The following is an 8858-nucleotide window of genomic DNA, read 5'->3' as shown; positions in this document are numbered from 1 at the left end:
TATATATATATATAATGGCAAACTAATAAATTAAATTAATTGTTATAACCATCTTTGATTTAATTGTGCTCCGTAGCAAACTTTTTGTCAGTCACCTCTCTCCCTCAAACTCTCGCTCGTCATTCTCCTCTCTCGCTCCATATATCGCTCGCTTTTTCTCCCTTTTATACAAACACAAGTGTATAAAATTTGTTTCTATTTATATAAAGCAGAGGAAATTGTATAAATACATATATTTTTGTTCCCCTCTCTCCCTCTTCCAGATCTCGCTTGCCACTCTCCCTAATCTCGCTCGTCACCCTCGCCTCTCTCGCTTTTACAAACAGAAGCGAAATGTATAAATTGTGTTTCTGTTTGTATAAAGCGAGAGAAAATTGTATATACACATGCAAATACATATATTTTAGTCCTATACACTTATAATTATACAATAAAAATACTCCCCTACCCAATTTCTTTTGCCTTTCTCTCTTTCTCGTTTTATACAAATTCAAATTGTATATAATTTCTCTCTTTCTCGTTTTATACAATCCAATTCGAGCCGCGTCTAAACTAAATGGTGGGCAAGGGCCCGTACTCTCTCTTCTGTGGATACGCTATCCCTTCCGGCGGTTGGTGGCCCCTTCGAGAGTTGCGGGTCCTTGCCGCTGCATGAGTGTTAGCTCACGCTCAAATTGTATATTCCCTGCCCAAGTCTCTTTTGCCTTTCTCTCTTTCTCATTTTATACAAATTCAAATTGTATTTAATCGTACTATACACTTATAATTATACAATTCGTTTTTATACAATTCTCTGCACAAGTCTCTTTCTTTTTCTCATTTTATACACTTCGTTTTATATAATTCGCTACAATTGTATATGTATAGCGAATTATACATATATATGTTTGCTATGGAGTGAAATTATGTAAACTTTGTTATAGCATACAAATATGAATTTTATATTTGCTATATGTAAAGGTTGCCCTAAATAAATAGCATTTAATAGACCAAAAGAAAGAGCACAAATTAGCCCATATTAACCACTGCATACTATTAATTTTTTTTTTAGTTTTTTTTTTTTTAAAAAAATCTTGTGAAATAACCACTACACACTATTCCATTCAATTAGCATAACTAGACATATAAATCTATGTTATCCACTACAATGGATATCTTTTCAAAAATTATATACTTAAACCATTTATAATAGGTAAACAATTAACTAAGTTATCTTTTATCACATGATTGGATTTTTATCACTTAGATGAACAATCATGTATATAATGTATTCATGTATACATATTTGTGTATTCATTCACTAAAAATGTAAACACTAAATCTAATAATTTTCTATCACTTAAATGAAATTTTTTTATCATGAACAATCGTATATACAAAAATTCATGTATGCATACATGTGTATTCATTCACTAAAAATTTGTATACATTCCAGATTCTTCCTTTAGTGTGTAAATGAGGATTACACTTGAAAATTAAAATGTTGAATATTACACAAGTAAAAAATATTCAAAGTTAGAAGATTCATCACTTTCTATAATCCTTCTCCTTCTAGCAACCTAAACTTGAATAACTCTTTTCTATATTTTTTTATCAGCAGCGCCAACCGATTCACATTGTGTACCTTTAAAATTATCCTTACTACGAACGGATACTCGAAGAACTTGCATGACTCAAATTTGAAGTTTTCGGTGGAGATTCAACAAAATCAGAATTTCTTTTTTTAAGAATAATTTTTGAAATATTTTTCTTAACCATGAAATTGATACCCACAATTAATTACTATCTCCTTAATTTTCACCCAAATATAAAAACTTTCAACTTGAAAAAGAAAAACCAAGAAAAAAGTTAACAATAATATCAAAAGTGAAAACATACAAATCTTCTAGAGAAGATAAAACATCAATTTTTAACACTTTTGTTAAAAGGATTGAAGAAGAATGATCTAAATGTTTACATTATCAATAAATATTTACCAATCAAAGGAAACGTGTATATGAAAGAAGAAGAGAAAAAAAAGGGAACAAAGTCCCACTTCCCTTTAAATATGCAACATGTTGTCATTAATTTTAAAAAAATAATTAATTTAAAAATTAAATTACTTTTCATATATTAACGTGGGCCATAAGGGCCAAAATATGCCAATTTTAATTTTTAAAAATCTTTTTTTGTTAAAAAAGCAAAAAGAGTCTATATATTGCCAATTAATTAAAAGAGTGTGCATGCTGTGCCATTTTTTCAATTCTAAATAATATCTTTAATCAACCACCAGATACATTTAATCTCAAATTAATTAATTCCTCCGATCAAATGGCCCTTTAATTAACAATTAATTTTTTTTAATCTTGTTCATAAATCATATTAGAAAATAATAAGGTATACTATAATTTCGATAATGTTGAGTGTTGACCATACAAGTTATACCCTCTGAGGATGCTAGGGGTCATTTTGAGGTCAGATGTCTTTAACTCTATTCTCATTATTATTAGTTTAATTTTACTTGTTTATTATTTTGAAAATAAATTTTTTAGATTTTTTATTTTCAATATACCATGAAAAAATAATTATATTTTTTATATATATTTTACTTTTTATATTAATTATTTATTCCTCATATTATTTCTTAAGAATTAAGCTTATACATCAATTGATATGTGTAATACAATAATATATTTTTTTTAAGAAGCATATAAAATTTAAAGTAACAAATAATATCATAAAGAAGTGGTGAGTGGTGTACTAAATTAAATTCCTTTTGACCTACCAATTGGACTAAGTTATTTATTATGATTATATCTGGAGGCTATTAAATTTGAATTAACGAAAATCGTGATATTCGATTAAACTCGATATATTACTTATATAATAATTACAGAATATATCAAATGTTAGCTGGTGAAACCTATTCTCCAAACCAGTAGGTGATTCACTGGTTTGAGGGTTTGTTTTCAGCACTAAGGACATCCCAAGCCAGCACTACTTCACTTTAATTTGTTTTATATTAGAAAAACACATTTTTTTATTGCTCTAAAGTAAAAAAAATAATACTCAAAAGGTTTTTTTATCCACTTTTTAAGTCTCAAACAAACTCATCTTTAAAGTAATGGTGCTCCCATTTTTTTAAAATCCTAAAATTTACCAATGATTACATCATTGTCTTTCCAAGATCAACAAAATCTTGATGATTGATCATATGATATTTGTTTGTGAGAGAGATGGGAATGCCTTTTTGTCTTTGGGTGCATATGACAAACTAATGCTATTACACTCATCTTTGCATCAAAAAGTTCATTCCATCAAAAGTTGAGAGACTCTTAGCATAAAATGGCAAAGTGCATGAAAAAAACATTGATTCTCATGCATATATATTAAAGGGAAAAGGCATAATTTCATTCTTGAACTTATCTCAAGAAGTCAATTACACGCTTATTAAATTATCATAACGATCTATTACATATATTTCTTTTTTTCTTTTTCTTTACCTTTCCCTAGGAGCTCCCACCCCTTTTACTTCCTTGGTGACTCGAACTCACAATCTTCAGGATGGAAGTGAGAGGTGTTTACTATCCGAACAACTCTTTCTCGTTCCTATTACACACCTTTACTATTTAAAAATAATTTTTTTTAACCCCTTAAAATTGACGAGGCAAAAAACTTATTTTTAAAAAACGCATTTGACGGTAAAGAAATTAAAATCTTTGTTTTAACTATCCCTTCACCCCCACCCAACTCCTCTTCTTTATTTTTTTTCATCATTTTTTCATAGCCAATTTTCATCCACCCAACTATACCTCCATCAAAATCCTCTCCCCCATCCCACATCATATCCTATTTTAATGCTTATTTAATTTCACCATTTTTATTTTATTCGATTTTTCTCTTTGGCTTTGTTGGTGGTTGATTAAATTGATGGTTAAGTTTTAAAAATGGGATAATACCCAATTACCCCCCTAGCCTATACCCAAAATTCCTACGACACACCTTATCTTTGATGAGGTCCTATTACCCCCTCCAACTTTTTTTTTAAGTAATATATTACCCCTTGCGTGCCTACGTGGCAAAAATAATCTGTAAGGTCGATTTGTTTGTTGAACACGCGCCGGGACCCGCTTTTTCGGTTTTCGATAAAGTGACTTTAATGAAATATACTCCTCCTCTCTCACGTCCCACCCCACTCCATATGCCCCATAATTAATAAATCTATATGAATAAAGATAATGAGTTTTGTTTCAAATTGTTAATATTGATCTTTTATTATTTTATCATTTGGTATAATATAATTATCAAGTTCAGAATTAATAATCGACATAAAATAAGAATTAATAATCGACATAAAAAGATGTAAAGAATATATTAAATTTTACTTTACCTTTTCAAATCAAGGAGCTTGAATGATAATGGATGAAGCTTCTTCAAAAATGAAGAACCATAAACATGGGGTTATTTTTTGAAAAGAGGAAGAAGATGCTTTGAGAGAAACAATAAAATTTATTTTTGAATTTTTTTTCAAATTGTTTTGACACGTGGCTCATTTTTATTGGCCATTGTTAGCCAAAAGCTGCACTCACTCTGCACTCACTCCGCACTCACGCGCCCTAGATGGGTGAAATCACGATTTTTGCCACGTAGGCACGCAAGGGGTAATATATTACTTAAAAAAAAAGTTGGAGGGGGTAATAGGACCTCATCAAAGATAAGGTGTGTCGTAGGGATTTTGGGTATAGGCTAGGGGGGTAATTGAGTATTATCCCTTTAAAAATAAAATATAATGATGGATTTATTGGTGTGGGGTGACAAAGAAGCGAGATTTGAAGGTGGTGGAGAAGAAAAAATCGTTATTGGCAATGATGATAGTGATATTTAGTGGTGGGATGATGTAATTTTGGTGATAAATTTGTCTATGGTGTCAAATTTTGTCGTGAATTTCTCTAATTTTTGTGGGGATAATAGTGATAGTATGATTTTGATGGTGGATTTGATTGTAGGTGAGGAAGTTTATGATGGCTATTTTGATTTTCATGGTGAAATATATATATTTGGTAGTAATATGGCGGCAATGGTAGTGATTTCACGGTGGTGTTCAATGAAGAAGAAATAATTGAATAATATGGAGAATTTTAGTCAAAAATTGACATGACATCTGTGTGGCAGTGACATGGCATTGATGTAGCGCAAGTGTGATACACCTTCCATTGTGAGAATGGTGCTACACATCTTAGGGGGTAAAAAAATTCACTATTTAGCTGTAGAGGTGTGTAATAGATCACTATATTAGTTTAAGCGTATAACTGACTTTTTCAAATCATGTTCGTGGAGTACTTTTTTGATCCCTATATTAAAAGATAAAAGGTAAGAATTAAAATATCTAGAGGTGGCATTCCATATTAAGTTATTGATATATAAAGATTAAATATGATAATAAATCTACGAATAATTGAAACTTAGTTGATGACATTAATCTCAGAATAATTAACTAATAAATTTTCACTGTAATATATAAAGATTTTATTTAGTTTTTAAAAAAATCACTCATTTTTAAATAATAAGAAAATGCTAAGAAATTATTTACTTTAAACCACATGAGTACTGAAATTAGGTCTTAGGCGTAATCACACCCCAAAAGTTAGCTCAAAGGGAGGAGGATTGCCAAAACCTTATAAGGAGTCTACTCATCTTATTAACCATCGATGTGGGACTTTTGTCATTCTTTAACACTCCGCCTCACGCCTAGTGCTTAGTATCTGGTGCGTAGACAATTTTAGTTTTTGGGGCCCCAACATCGTGTGATATGGACCTGCTCTGATACCATGTGAAATTAGGTCTTAGATCTAACTCACATCCCAAAATTTAGCTCAAAGGAAGGAGGATTGTCCAAGCCTATAAGGAGTCTACCCATCTCATAACCATCGATGTGAGATTTTTGTCATTCTTTAACAAGTACTATTCTGTAAAACCAACTGTTTACTTTGATTAATAAAATTGTTTGATGCAGTATAGCCAAATTTTTACACATCTTTTTTTTTTTAGACAAGTTCTTGATTATTTTTTTTATTGAACATCTGAAAAAGAAATTCTTAATTATTTTAATTGTGTTCACACCTGAACATGTTAATAAATAAACTAATACATACAAAGTGTTGTAAACTAAAGGAAAGATCCATCAATATACATTCACAATGAGCTTATAAGCAAATTTTACTTTAATTAGGTAATTGGTAATAAAGGTTAGCTATTGGGTATCTATGCATACAAAATAATCTAAGGAGAATAATTTTCATAATGAGGTTGTAAATAAACTTTATTCATTTTAGATATGAACAAATTTGCTATTTGGAAAATCAAATTTCAAGTTATAAATATTATCGGCTCAAGGCTGAGGTGCCTTCATAATTTTTGACACATCCAAAAATTTAAATAATAAATTTTATGATTTTATTTAACAAAAAATTATATTGAATATAGTAAGAAAATATAAAAAATCTTATAAAAAGGGAAGAAAGAAAGAAAGAAAAAAACTACTCACTTTTTAAAAGAAATATTTTAGAACTTTGAAGTAAACTACTCAAATTTTAATGTAAACAAACAATTTTTTTTATAATAATATCCAATGTAATGTATTGAAAACACATATCTAATCAAAGGCATATTGAGGATTTCAGAAGGATGAGTGCACTACTATCAAAAAATACTTCTAAGATATAAATTTGAGCGATTTGACTTTTAGGTTTATAATATGAACCATTAAATTTTAAAAATTATAAGCCCAATATACATAATGGTGATAGTTTTAAATTTTAATATATATATTTGATTTAATTATATAATTTTTTACTTAGGAATTTTCAATTAACACTCTTGAACTTTGAAAGATAAAACCAAAAAAATAAAAGAAAAATTAGTAGAAATGTCAAAACTCTTAGCTATAATCACTTGGAGAGGTGTTATTAAAAAAATAATATAGATATTAGATTTAAAAATTTCTATTCTCACTTAGCGAGGTGCACTCACTTATCGTCGTATCTTATATGATACTTTGAACGTGGATTCGGACATCTATATTTAAGTTTTTTCAAAATAATATAATACTTCTCCCTACGTCCACTTTTATTTGTCATATTGCGATTTTCGAAAGTCAATTCGATTAATTTTTAAAGTTAAATTAGATTACATTAATTCGATATTTAAACAAAAAATTTAGATATTCAAAAATTATATGAAAAGTACTATAAATTGCAAATTTTTTTGCATATCAATATGATGAGAAAATATATCTTAAAATATTAGTCAAAGTTCTTATAATTTGACTCTAAAAATAGAAACCGTGACAAAAGAATAAAATAAAAGGAGAGAGTATTATATATAATCTAGAGAGAACAACATAGATTCACGTGAACCAGCAGAATCCCTTTAGATACGTCTCTGTATCTAACATTTTATTAATCTAGTTAATATTTGTACTATAATAATAGTAATAGTAACCATATTATGTAAAGTGAAGCTTTATGTCTTTTATAAATAAATAAAATATTTTCTAAAACAACATACAATGATGGTTTCAACGAGATCTTCAGATTTCAAAATATTTTTTATCTGATTAACAAGATCTGAATAGCTAGTAAAAAATGCTTCCATTTGTGTGATTCATATTTTTCATATTTGACTAATGAAGAAATCATTGGTCCCTATGTTCTTACAAGAATAAAATAAAATGAGCACGCAAAATAAAATAAAAGTTAAAGAAAATAGAATGGACGAAGAAGATTACAAAAAAATCAACGGGTATCAACATAATAAGGGATAATTGTAGAGAATGACAAACTAATAAAGGTAATTAAATGGAGTAACTTACCTTTCATTTATTCCCTTTAATAAGCAAACTCTCGATCAATTTGCTATATTAGGGCCCACAGAATTGTATAAAATATCTTCCCAAAATTAAAATCGTCTTTTTTGTCTTTCCCCTTCATATTATACAATCTCTTCTCCTTTCCTTCAATTTCTCCTTAATATTCTCCACAAATTCAATTTCAAATTTCAAACTTCTTTAGCACGTCCTTGCGGTTTTCAAAAGTATTTCAAAACTTTCAGGTACTGCCAAAAACTCATCGAATTTTGTCAATTTTTGTTAATTTTTTTCAATTCTTTCAAACTACCTTTTCACTCCACTTCATAATTATTCAGATTTTTGTGAATCAACATGGGTGTGTTGATTTCTTCAATTTTATACTCAATTTTGAATTTAATCACATTCGTATCAATCCCTAGTTGCATTGCAATGACATTATACAACTCATTATACAATGAAATTTCTTTAAAATTCACCCCCTCAATTGTATAATCGACGTAACAATTGTCATTGTCCCATCTACCAGAATGCATAACCAAAATAGCCAATGAAGCCATTTTCAGAAGTTCTGTATAAAAATCAAATTATATACATATGCATTTGTAGGCTTAAGAATTTCAACAACACACAGAACATATATTTATACAAATTCTATCAACTTTAGTTTTTAACTTATACACATATTCAAATTATATCAAAAGTCTTTATATACACAAAACTAAAGTTTTTACGATTCACCCAAAAACACTAAATATGTATATGTATATAACTAACAAATTCATATAAACATACAAAAGTTCTATACAATTATACAATTCACCAAAAAATACTAAACAAGTATATGTATATAACTGACAGATTCGAATAAACATACAAGAGTTTCATACACTTATACAATTAACAAAAAAAAACTAAATAGGTATATGTATATAATCGTATAAACATTAAACAGTTCCATATACTTAAACAATTCACCAAAAAAACACTAAGTGGGTATATGTATATAACTAAC

This window comes from Solanum pennellii, chromosome 11, assembly GCF_001406875.1.
Source record: "Solanum pennellii chromosome 11, SPENNV200".
Lineage (NCBI taxonomy): Eukaryota > Viridiplantae > Streptophyta > Magnoliopsida > Solanales > Solanaceae > Solanum > Solanum pennellii.
The sequence above is the reverse complement of the archived record's forward strand: the minus strand, read 5'-3'. Positions refer to the sequence as shown.